At 44.4% G+C, this 12,748-nt stretch overlaps 1 protein-coding gene across 24 annotated transcripts in view; it reads right to left on the reverse strand.

Annotated features, from left to right (window-relative positions):
• The window catches only part of UBAP2 (ubiquitin associated protein 2), a 112,325-nt gene that overhangs the window by 86,076 nt on the left and 13,501 nt on the right, over positions 1 to 12,748 (reverse strand). Inside the window, exon 1 of one of the 24 annotated variants that reach the window (XM_051856881.2) lies at positions 490 to 511. The exons of the other annotated variants lie outside the window; for them this stretch is intronic. The gene's annotated coding sequence lies outside the window, so the exon portion shown is untranslated. Of the gene's footprint in view, positions 1 to 489; positions 512 to 12,748 lie in introns of those variants that run through there. 24 annotated transcript variants of the gene reach the window in all.

Consider the following 12,748-nt stretch of genomic DNA (forward strand, 5'->3'; position numbering starts at 1 on the left):
AAGAATGTGGCAAATTGGGACCCTGTGCACAACTGAGAGAATGTAAAGTGGTGCAGCTGTCACGGAAAACAGAATAATGGTTCCTCAAAAAGAATCAAAGAGGCAGGCAGACATGTAGCTCAACAGTCACAAAGCCACTTGAGATGCCTGCATCCTATATCAGAGTGCCTAGGTTCAAGTTATGACTCTGCTGCTGATTCCAGCTTTTTACTAACGTACACCCGGGGGGTGGGGGTGGGGGTAAGCAAGTGATGGCCCAAATACTTGGATCCTTGCCACCCACATGGGAGGCCCCAATAGAGTTCCGGGCTCCTGGCTTTCACCAAACCCAGCATTAGATGTTACAGGCATTTGGGGCATGAACTAGGGATTGGTGGATATCTCTGTATCTCTACCTTTCAAATATATTACATAATCTTTTTTTTTTTAAATCAAAGGAGCTAGTGACTGGCCTAACAATTAAGATCCCCAAGTCCTATATCAGAGTACCTGGGTTTGAAATCCAGCTCTAGCTCGACTCCAGCGTGTTATGAATGCAGACTCTGGGAGGCAGTGGTAATGATTCAAGCAATTGGGTTCCTGTCACCCATGCAGAAGATTTTGGTTGAATTGTCTCCTAGCAGCTGACAAGCCCAGTCATTGTGAACATTTGGGAAGTCAATCACCTGCACCACATGCAACTCACATGCATCTCTCTCTTACTCCTTCTCTGTATCATTGCCTTTCAAATAAATAAACAAAACAATGTTGAAATGCACACCACAAATAGCACGAAAGACCTTAAATGTTTAAGAATTTTATATTACTGGTTAAATGAAATGTTCATAGCAACTCTACAACCAGCAAGTCGCTGATGAAAACTGTCAACAAGGTTTTGATCCAGTGAATACGCTGTGGTAAATGAGGAAAAGAACCAACAAACTAACAGTACTCACAAGAAGCAGTGGCTTGAAAACAAAGAACATCAAAGTTGAATTTTGCAAGGATGAGGCACGCTGAGCCCAAAAATTTGTCCAACTTTGTTCTTCCAAAAGCGAATACAGTGTGTGTTCATTTAAAATATTCATATATTGACTGAAACAAAAGAGTGTTTTCTCTCCTGAGAAAAAAGGAGTGGACTGCAACATTTGATGTCAGCTGGTGAGGGGCTGCTCCAATGTGCCTCCAATATTGAGGCCTTTCCTGTAGGCTTTAAGCTCAATAAGTACTTGAAAACATTTCTCTCCCTGAAAGATGCTCTCCAGGAGTGGGTGTTGTGGCACACCAGGTTTACCCACCATCTGGGATGTGTGCATCCATATCAACCCTGGCTTCTGATTCAGCTTGCTTCTAATGTACCCGAAGTATCTGGGTTTCCACATGGGAAACCCAGAAGAAATTCCTGGCACCGGCCTGGCCTGGCCCCGGCTACTGCAGGTAACTGGGGAATGAACCACCGGGTGGAAGATCCCTGTCTCTCACTTAGCCTGTCACTCTGCAAAAGAAAAAAGGAAGGAAGGGAAGGTGGGAGAGAGGGTGAAAAAGAAAGGAAAAAAAAAAAAAACCCTCCAGAATTTAAAAAAAAAAAAAAAAGTATCAATCCTGATTCCTTTTTTTTATAAACTAATTAATGGTAAAAATGACATTTTTAGATAAATAATTTTTTTTCTATTTTTCTTTTATTTATTTGAAAGGCAGTGTTACAAAGAGAGGGAGGGAGAGATAAGGAGACAGATCTTCCACCTACTGGTTCACTCCCTAAATGGCTACAATGGCTGGGGCTGGACCAGACCAAGGAGCCAGGAGTTTCTTCTGGGTCTCCCATGTGGATGGCAGGGGCCCAAACACTTGGGCTCTCTTCTGTTGTCTTCCCAGGCACATTAGCAGAGAGCTGGATGGAAACTGGAGCAGCCAAGACTCGAACTGATGCATATAGAGGATACCAGTTTAACAGGTAGTGGATTTACCCGCTACACTACACCACCAGCCCCCAACAAATGTTTTCATTAAAGATGTTTCATTCTAACATGGAGAGTCTGAACCTTTTGGGTCATTAAAGTTCAGACAATCTGATAAAACCTAATTCTCCCTGAAATTTCAGGAGGTTTGCATCTCCTATTTCTCTCCTCAAAGCCACCATCCATGGACAACCTCAGTCTACTCTCTCAATGCCCACAAACTCTCAGACCAAAATAAACTATAAGAGTTCAGCATGGGGCCAGCGCCATGGCTCACTTGGTTAATCCTCCACCTGCAGCACCGGAATCCCATATGGGCGCTGGGTTTGAGGCACAGTTGCTCCTCTTCCAGTCCAGCTCTCTGCTGTGGCCCGGGAGGGCAGTGGAGGATGGCCCAAGTGCTTGGGCCCCTGCACCTGCATGGGAGACCAGGAAGAAGCACCTGGCTCCTGGCTTTGGATGGGTGCAGCACCGGCCGTAGCGGCCATCTGGGGAGTGAACCAACAGAAGGAAGACCTTTCTCTCTCTCTCTCTTTTTTTAGATTTATTTATTTCAAAGTCAGAGTTACAGAGAGAGGAGAGGCAGAGGGAGAGGGGGGGAGAGAGGGGGAGAGAGGGGGAGAGAGAGGGAGAGAGGGGGAGAGAGAAAGGTCTTCCATCCGATGGTTCACTCCCCAGACAGCCGCAATGGCCAGAGCTGCACCGATCCGAAGCCATGAGCTTCTTCCATGTCTCCCATGCGGGTGCAGGGGCCCAAGGACTTGGGCATCTTCTACTGCTATCCCAGGCCATAGCAGAGAGCTGGATCAGAAGAAGAGCAGCCAGGACTAGAACCGGTGCCCATATGGGATGCCAGCACTTCAGGCCAGGGTGTTAACCCACTGCGCCACAGTATTGGCCCCTCTCTGTCTCTCTCATTCTGTCTATAACTCTACCTAATAAAAAAAAAAAAAAAAAAAAGAATTCAGCAGAGCCCTCACACCCAAAGCTTAAGCTCTAATCATGTAAAAACCTACAATTTGGTCATGAAACAAAATCATAAAAACCACACACTATCTTTTTTAAGGGGCTCTTTACTCACCTAAAAACAGTCACCAGCTTTGCAGCCAAAGGAATTTTCACACAGGGAAAATTCACCATCTGACCTTCCATAAATTTACACTGAGTTTTAGTATTGATATAAACCCAATCAATTGCTAATGATTAACTTCTGGTGTGTTGGGTGAATATAATGACTGGACAACCTGTACATCCTTCTGCAACCACGTGGATGGGAAACTAATTTACTTTCTATAATGTACATTTTCTTGAATCAACTGGCCTAACCATGTGCTATGATACATGAAACAATCCATATTAAATTCTTAAAAGTTTTTAGCCTACTAGATTAAAAACTAAAATAGAAATTACGATTTAGTACTAACACAAGATGATGGTGTAGCACTGTGGCATTAAGCCACTGCCTGCAACACTGGCATCCCACATACGTACCAGTTCAATTCCTGGCTGCTCCACATTCCATTCAGCTCCCTGCTAACATGACTGCGAAAGCAGCAGAAAATGGCCCAAGTACTTGAGGCCCCACACCCACATGGGAGAAACCGAAGAAGCTCCTGGCTTCAGCCTGGCCCAGCACCAGCCATTGCAGAACTGGGGAGTCAACCAGTGGATGGAAAGTCTCTGTCTCTCCCTCTCTAACTCCACCTTTAAAATAAATAAATTAAATCTTAAAACACATACACACATATGATGATGCCTTGGATGAGATATCCGGTAAAGTGGCACACTTTGCTTCCCTAACTTTTAACCCATCATGTCCTTTTAGCTTTATCCTATTCACTCCCACTTAGGAAGCCCAAAGGCATATTAAGTTTCCTAAACTCCTCTTAAAGAGAGAGACTTTTTCCCTCTGCTACCAAGGCAAAAAGCAGAGGGATGAAACCAGTATTTTCAAAAAAGAACTATAAACTTACTAACAAGTTGGCTGAGCTACTAACAAGTACCTCCAAGGGATAATTCAAGACACTTGAACATGCAGGAAGTTGCCATCAAAAACCAAAGACTTCAAAACAAAGGAGACAGAAAATAGAAAAAAGAAAATCCAGTTCCAGTGAAATGTTATGAAATATGAAACTTACATCAAAATAAAGGAAAAGCTGGAAAGGGGGACAATATATGACAGGATGAAAATGGAACTTGGAATGGTATGATGTATGAAAAATAAGTTAGTAAGAATCCATTTTTGCAACCAACCCTTTTTAAATTTTTTATTCTATTTGAAAGCGAGACAGAGATATTCCATCCACAGGTTCACTCTCCAAATGCTCACAACAGCCAGGACTGAACCAGGCAGCCCAGAATTCAATCAGGGTCTCCCACAGGGGTGGCAGAGACCCAAGCCCTATAGTCATCATCTGCTGCCTGCTAAGGTACACAATAGCAAGCTGAACTTGAAAGCAGTGCCAGGACTCAAACCCAAGCACTCTGAAATGGGATACATGTTAACCTCTGTGCCAAACAACCATTCCCTATTTTTGGTGTGTTGTTGTTATTAAGATCTGTTTGAAAGGCAGAGAGAGAGATAGACATATAGGGCCAGCTCTAAGGCCTAACAGGTAAAGCTGCCGCCTGCAGCGCCGGCATCCCATATAGGTGCCAGTTCAAGACCCAGCTGCTCCATCTCTTATCCAGCTCCCTGCTAATGCGTCTGGGAAAGTAATGGAGGATGGCCCAAATCCTTGGGCCTCTGCACCCACGTGGGAGACCTGGAAGAAGTTCCTGGATCCTGGGTTCTGATCCACCCAGCTCTGACCGTTGCAGCCATTCGAGGAATGAACCAGCAGATGGAAGACCTCACTCTCTTTGCCTCTGCATTGCAAATAAATCAATCCTTAAAAAAAAATGAAGAAAGAAAAACAAAGAAAGATATATAATCCCATTCATTGGTTCACTCCTGAAATACCCACAACCTGCCCACAGCCTGGTCCAGTCCTGGCCATGAAGGCCATTTAGGGAGTGAACCAGCAGACGGAAGATCTGTCTCTCCCTCTAACTTTGCCTTTCAAATAAGTTAATTTAAAAAAGAAAAAAAAAAATTCTCTCCCTCTTTGTCTCTTCCTCTCTCTGTTACTCTGCCTTTCAAACAAAATTCACTCTCAAAAGAAAATATTTTGAGGGAAGTGAGTCTTATAGCCTGGGAATTAAAATGCCCATGTCCTACACTGGGGTACCTGAAATTGATTTCTGGCTCCACCTTCTAACTCTACCTTCTTGCTACCACAAATCCTGGGGTATAGCACTGATGGATCAAGTAATTGGGCTCCTGCCACTCAAGTGAAAGACATGGACTAAGTCCCCTGCTCCTGGCTTCTGTCCTCGGCCCAGCTGCCAGTCACTGTGGACATCTGAGGGCTGAACCAGCAGATGGCAGCTCTCTATCTGCCTCCCTGTCTCTCAAATAAGTAAACTGCTAATAGAAATACATTCTTTTAATTGTTCTTTCATGAAATTTTTTAAAGATTTGTTTAATTTATTTGAAAGGCAGAGTTACAAGGTGGGAGTATAGAGAGACAGAGAGAGAGATCTCCCATCTGTTGATTCATCCCCCAAATGGCCTTAATGGCCAGGGCTGGGCCAGACCCAAGTCAGGAGCTTCTAAGAGGTATCCCAGGGACGCAAGCACTTGGGTCACCTGCTGCTTTCCCAGGCACATTAGCAGGAAGCTGGATCAGAAGTGGAGCAGCCAGGACTCCAACCAGCACCCATATGGGATGCCTGCATCACACGTGCAGCTTTATCCATTAGACCACAACACAGACCCCTTGCACGAACTTTTCAGTCTCATTGTATACACCCTATGACTTGCCAATTCCATTCCTTGGTATGTACCCTGCCAGGCATACATATCTCTAGAATACCTGTACCAAAAGACATGTGTACTATGTTCAAGAGAACTCAACCATTATGGTCAAAATATCCCAACCATGAAATACTATACAGCAATGAAAATGAATAGATATTAAACACATGAGAGGAATTCTAGGAACATACCCTAGGGGAAAAAATTAGAATACACAGTCGAGGCCAGTATTGCAGCACAGTGGTAGTTAAGGGGCCACCTGCAACACCAGCATTGGATATGAGCAACTGTTGAATCTAAGCTGCTCTGCTTCCAATCCAGCTCCCTGCTAATACAATGGGGAAAGCAGCAGCAGATGATTCAAGTGCTTAGGTCCCTGCTACCCCGTGGTACACCTGGAAGGAGTTCAAGGTTCCTGGTTTCAGCCTAGATAAAGCCCACCACTTGTGACCATTTGGGGGTGACCACAGAATGGAAGATTTCCCTCTCTCCCCCTCTAGTTCTGCCAAATAAATCTTTAAAATAAATAAATAAAATCATTAAAAAAAAAAAAAAACTATAAGGAGGAGAGGCCAGCACTGTGCGGTAGAAGATCTCTCACTCATTCACCTCACTCTCTCTCTCTCTCTCTCCCTTCTTAACTCTTTCAAATAAATAATCAATCTTATAAAAAAAATTCAGACTTAGTCTGTTTTCTGTCAGTTATGGCTCTTCATACTAACACCAAAACATCAGAATAGCTGACTTCCTGTTCATGAAAAAAATTTAATATTTAGGATGTCATGCAAAACCTACCCCAGGGGGAAAAAAAAAAAGATTTTTGTAGGACAACACGGTGAAGAAAAGTAGCTCTCTTGAAAAAAGAAACTCTCTTGAAAAATACAGCTCAGAAATACATGAAGTCAACAGGATATATGATTCAACAAACACTTTCTGGTGTTATTTTTTATATAAAACTTTTGAAGACAGTGAATTCATTAATCTAGAAAAGAAGATTAGTTACCAAAATAAACACCAGCCTTAGTAATTGCTACCAACACTGAATTGTGAAAATGACAAGGGCATGGAAACTGGACTATAAAAGAATCAGCACCTACAACTAACATAGTGTCATTTGGAAAAATCCTGTCCTCTTTGCTGGAACCAGTGCTGAGTGTAGTAAACAGGAACACTTTGCAACGAGACCCAGTTGCCACACAGGAATTCGGTTTACACTTGTGTTTCATCCCTTCTATCACCCTCTTGAATTCTACTACCCTGGAACGGGTTCCAAGAGAATTCTTAGAATAGAAACAGACAAGAGCAAGAGATTCTAAAAATAATCCAGAACTAAAACATACATAGCTCAGGTTCTTCAGCTTCAGGAAACATCAGGTTACTTCAAGCTATACAACCAAATTAAAATCTATGTTTACCATATTTCATTCAAAGCATATTAAAGACATAAGACTGTTTAACACAGGTTTTAAAAAAAAAAATACCTGTACATTTTTAATCGCTACTGAAAAAAAAAAAAAAAAGAAAAAAAAAGGAATAGGCATTTGACCTAACAGTTGAGACACCCACAAATCAAAATGTTTGGGTCTGGGGGGGCTGGCACTATTGTATAGCAGGTTAAGCCACCAGCTGTGACACCAACATTCCACATGGGCACCAGTTCAAATCCCAGCTGCTCCACTTGCAATCCAGCTCCCTGCTGATGGCCTGGGGAAAGAAGCAGAAGATGGCCCAAGTGCTTGGGCCCCAGCCACGCAAGTGAGAGATCCAGAAGAAGCTCAAGGCTCCTGGCTTCAGCCTGGGCCAGCCCTGGCTATTACAGACATCTGGAGAGTGAACCAGCAAATGGAAGGTGGAAGATTCTCTCTCTCTCTCTCTCTCTCTCTCTCTCTGACTCTTTCAAAATTAAAAAAAAGGGGGGGGGGGGTTGGATTTCCTACTCTCTAGCCCCAGAGTCCAGTTTTTTTTCTTTTCTTTAAATTAATTTACTTATTTGAAAGTCAGAGTTACACAGAGAAAGGAGAGGCAGAGAGAGAGAGGTCTTCCATCCTATGGTTCACTCCCCAATTGGCCACAATGGCCAGAGCTGTACCTCCGGGTCTTCCACACGGGTGCAGGGGCCCAAGTGCCTGGGTCCAGTTTCATGCTAAGCAGATTCAGGGGGCAAAATATTATACAAAGCTTCTTTACACAAAAATGGTCTAAATTATTTGTAATATAAAGAAAGTAAACCAGCAGAATAAACCAACTTGATTAAACCACAACCATTCTATGTCGAAGAGATATTTTTAGAAAAAGTCCTAACTGCTGTTTTTTGGAGGACTCTAAGATAAGATACTTCAGCGGGACAGCTGCATTTTCAAGTGATCTCAGTTTAGAATGAACTGAAAATGTTGAACAGCCAAACCCATTTCTATTAAATCGTACATAAGCAAATACCATAAATATGTCAAAGGAATCTTAACGTTAAGGCAGACAGTAGAACATTCTTGGGAAAAACTTACATAGAAGCCATACGCTATCATATCCTTAAAGAAAAAGGGCAGGCACATTTAGTCATTCTGGAGTTACAGAACACTTGCTGATACCATGCCGAGAACAAGGAAGACTTCAACAGTCATTTAATAAAATGTTAGCCAGATCACTAAATCCCAAAATCACAGTAAATTCATTCAAGACGGTATCGAAGTGTCGGGATTGGAAGATATTCTAAAATCAGAATGTTGGCATATTTGGGCCAAATATCTCCACTGTGTTAAATAAATGTGTACTCCATGAACAGTAAAATGAATGCCTCTTTTCAAAAACAGAATATAACTTGCAAAATAAGAAGCACTTAACAGGCTAAGGGTTCAAACATTAAAAATAAGATACAGAATTTATATTCAAGAACCAAGTCCACATCACGAATGCTCAGAGAAATGCTGTTCACCCAGCCATGAGGCTAGTGGGGCAAGGACTCTGAAACTGGCACGGATGGGTTCAAAATTCTATATGTACATCATTCCCTGAAGTAACTAGTAATAATGAGAGCAGTAATGGCAGCTAACAGTTTACTATGTGGCAGACACCATTCTAGGACCTCATATCAACAATATTAAGAAGCCAACACTGTGGCTCCTGGCTTCGGATCAGCATAGCTCCGGCTATTGTGGCCATCTGGGGAGTGAACTACTGGATGGAAGATCTCTCTCTCTATGCCTCGCTGTAACTCTAAAAAAAAAAAAAAAAAAAAAAAAAAAAAAAAAACTAAGTCATTACCATTCCAGAAACACTCTTCTTATTACTATTACTCCATTCTATGGACAATGCAATATTCCCCAACTGAGCATCTTCTTCCTTAAGGTACCACTAACTGCAGGTGCCATCACCTATATAGCTGACGTCAAAAGAAAAGGGGGGCCAGGGTTGTGGTACAGCAGGTTAACTCACCACCTGCAAGGCCAACATCCCATAGAAGGCATCCCCTATCAGAGCACCAGCACAAGCCCTAGATGCTCAACTTCAGATCCCCTGCTAACATGCCTGGGAAAGCAACCTTAAGATGGTCCAAGTGCTTGGACCCTTCCCACCCTCATGGGAGACCCAGCTGAAATTCCAGGATCCTTCAGCCTGGCCCAATCCCTGTTATGGCCATTTGGGGAGCAAACTAGCAGATGGGAGATCTCTCTCTCTTACTCTTTCAAATAAAATAGATAAATCTTAAAAATAACGGCTGCCTAAGAAAATGCCCATTTTCAATCTGTTTCTGCATAGAAAGCAGGCACTTAGTGCGGTGATTAAGTCATCACTTAGGATGCCCACACACTAAATCAAAGTGCCTGGTCTGAGTATCAGCTACTCTGCTTCCAATTCAGTTTCCTGTTAAGGCACACCCTGGGAGGCAGCAAGTGATGCATCAAGTACTTGGGTCCCTGCCACCCACACAGGAGTCTTGGATGGAGTTCCAAGTTCCTGGCTGTTGTGAATATTTGGGGAATAAACCAGTAAACAGATGTCTTTCTCTTCCTTTCAAATTAAATATTTCAAAAGGAAATTCATTTCTGCAGAAGGTAAAACTGGTTTAGATTAAGAATCTCAATTGATTTGGGAGGCCCAGAGCCAACAGGAAGAGGAAGTCCCAATTGAGGAAAGTAAAAGCCAGCTAGGATGCCAAGATACTCAACCATGAGACCCAATACCATGCAGCTCAACTGCTAAGGCCCCGCATGCCAAGAGCTGACCAAGCTCATACTTTTATTCTCCACAGCTGCAGAGGGCAGGGTCAGCCTCTAGCAGTTGCTGGACAAGGCTGAACTCCCTTACACCCACGCTTGGATGACAAGGAAACCACATTATTTTCTACTGTCCCACACACATAAGCTGCCCAATAAAAAAGACGAGTATTAATGAATGCTTCAACAATTCAGAACATTAAAAAATCATTCTGAGGCCGGCGCTGCGGCTCACTAGGCTAATCCTCCGCCTAGCGGCGCCGGCACACCGGGTTCTAGTCCCGGTCGGGGCGCCGGATTCTGTCCCAGTTGCCCCTCTTCCAGGCCAGCTCTCTGCTGTGGCCCGGGAGTGCAGTGGAGGATGGCCCAGGTGCTTGGGCCCTGCACCCCATGGGAGACCAGGAAAAGCACCTGGCTCCTGGCTCCTGCCATCGGATCAGCGCGGTGCGCCGGCCGCAGCGCGCTGGCCGCGGCGGCCATTGGAGGGTGAACCAACGGCAAAGGAAGACCTTTCTGTCTCTCTCTCTCACTGTCCACTCTGCCTGTCAAAAAAAATAAAATAAAATAAAATAAATAAATCATTCTGTATTTTTCTCTTCTGGGTGACCTAAGATCAGGGAGGGAGAAATGTTTAATTGCCTTTGACTGGTTCTATACACCAATCCCATTCCCATCCTGCTGTTTTTGGTTTTGTTTTTTTAAGATTTTATGTATTTCAAAAGTCAGTTACAGATAGAGAGGGAAACAGAGACATCTTTCATCTGCTGGTTCACTTCCTCAGATGGCCACAATGGCCAGAGCTGGGCCATGCCGAAACCAGGAACTTCATCCTCCACTACATGAGTGGCACAGGCCCAAACACTTGGGCCATCTCCTGCTGCTTTTCCCAAACCATTAACAGAAGGACCAGAAGTGGACCAGCCAGGACACAAACCAGCACCCATAAGGGATGCTGGCACTGCAGGCAGTGGTTTTACCCACTACACCACAACTCCAGGGCTTTCTCAGTTTTAAGCCCTTTTAACCAGCAGCTACCTAGTATTCTTTGCCCTCCAATCCCTTGAAAAGTCCCTCATTCTTCACGACCCCTACTTTTTTTTTTTTTTTTTTTTTTTTTTTTTGACAGAGTGGACAGTGAGAGAGAGAGAGAGAGACACAGAGAGAAAGGTCTTCCTTTGCTGTTGGTTCACCCTCCAACGGCCGCCGCGGCCAGCGCACTGCGGCCGGCGCACCGCGCTGATCCAAAGGCAAGAGCCAGGTGCTCCTCCTGGTCTCCCATGGGGTGCAGGGCCCAAGCACTTGAGCCATCCTCCACTGTACTCCCGGGCCATAGCAGAGAGCTGGCCTGGAAGAGGGGCAACCGGGACAGAATCTGGCGCCCCGACTGGGACTAGAACCCGGTGTGCCGGCGCAGCTAGGAGGAGGATTAGCCTGTTGAGCCGCGGCGCCATCTCACGACCCCTACTTCTAACAGCCCTCTTCCTCCAAAAATAATACCGTATATTATTTTGCATTCAAAGAAGCACTGCTCAAATAATACCAAGATGATATCTTCATCTGGGGGTTACTACTCCACAGAAGAAGATAAAGGGTCTGTTTTTAAAAACCAGACTAGGGGGTCAGTGCTATAGTAAAGCCCCACTTACAGCACCAGCTCCCATATGATCGCCAGTTCAAGTCCTGGCTTCTCCACTTCTGATCCAGCTCTCTGCTATGGCCTTGGAAACCAGTAGAACATGGCCCAAATCCTTGATCCCCTGTACTCACATGGGAGACCCAGAGGAAGCTCCTGACTCTTGGCTTTGGATCAGCCCAGCTCTGGCAGTTGCAGCCATTTTGGGAGTGAACCAGTGGATGGAAAACTTCTCTCTCTGCCTCTACCTCTCTGTAACTCTGCCTTCCGAATAAATGAATAAATCTTTAAAACAAAAACAAACAAACAAAAAAACACCAAACTGGGGCTGGCATTTTGGCATACCAGATAAAGCCACCACGTGCCAGCATCCCATATGGGCACCAGTTCTAGTCCCACATGCTCCCCTTCCCATCCAGCTCCTGGCTAATGTGCTTGGGAAAGCAGCAGATGGCCCAAGTGCTTGTGTTCCTGCACCCACATGCAAGACACAGATGGAGCTCCTGGCTTCGGTCTGCCCCATCCCTGCCCATTGGAGTCATCTGGGCAGTGAACATCAGATAGAAAGACTTCCCTCTGCCTTTGCCTCTCCCTCTCTGTAACTCCACTCTTCAAATAAATAAGTATTTTAAAAAGAAAAAAGATCCAGAATTTTACAAAATTCTTCAAGCAGGGGCCAGCATTGTGGTACTGCAGTTTAACCCTCTGCAACACAGGACTCTCACATCAGAGCTGTGGTTCAAGCCCCAGCTGCTCTGCTTCCAATCCAGTTCCCCACTAATGTGACTGGAAAAGCCTCAGAGAATGGCCCATGTGCCTGGGCCCAGCCACCCACAGGAAGACCCAGATGGAGTTACAGGGTCCTGGCTTTAACCCAGGCCAGCCCCAGGCTTTTGGAGAATGAACAAGCAGATGGGAGATCTCTTTCTGTCTCTCTCTCTCTGTATGTGACTCTGCCTTTCAAATAAATAAAATAAATCTTAAAAATAGATAGAAAAATAAATAAATAAATAAGGAGTGGACATTTGCTACAACAGTTAAGATGGTGCTTGGGAAACCCACATTCCAAACTGGAGTACCTGGTTGGAGTCTGAGCTCCCCAGATTCC

Source organism: Oryctolagus cuniculus, chromosome 1 (assembly GCF_964237555.1).
Source record: "Oryctolagus cuniculus chromosome 1, mOryCun1.1, whole genome shotgun sequence".
Taxonomy (NCBI): Eukaryota; Metazoa; Chordata; class Mammalia; order Lagomorpha; family Leporidae; genus Oryctolagus; species Oryctolagus cuniculus.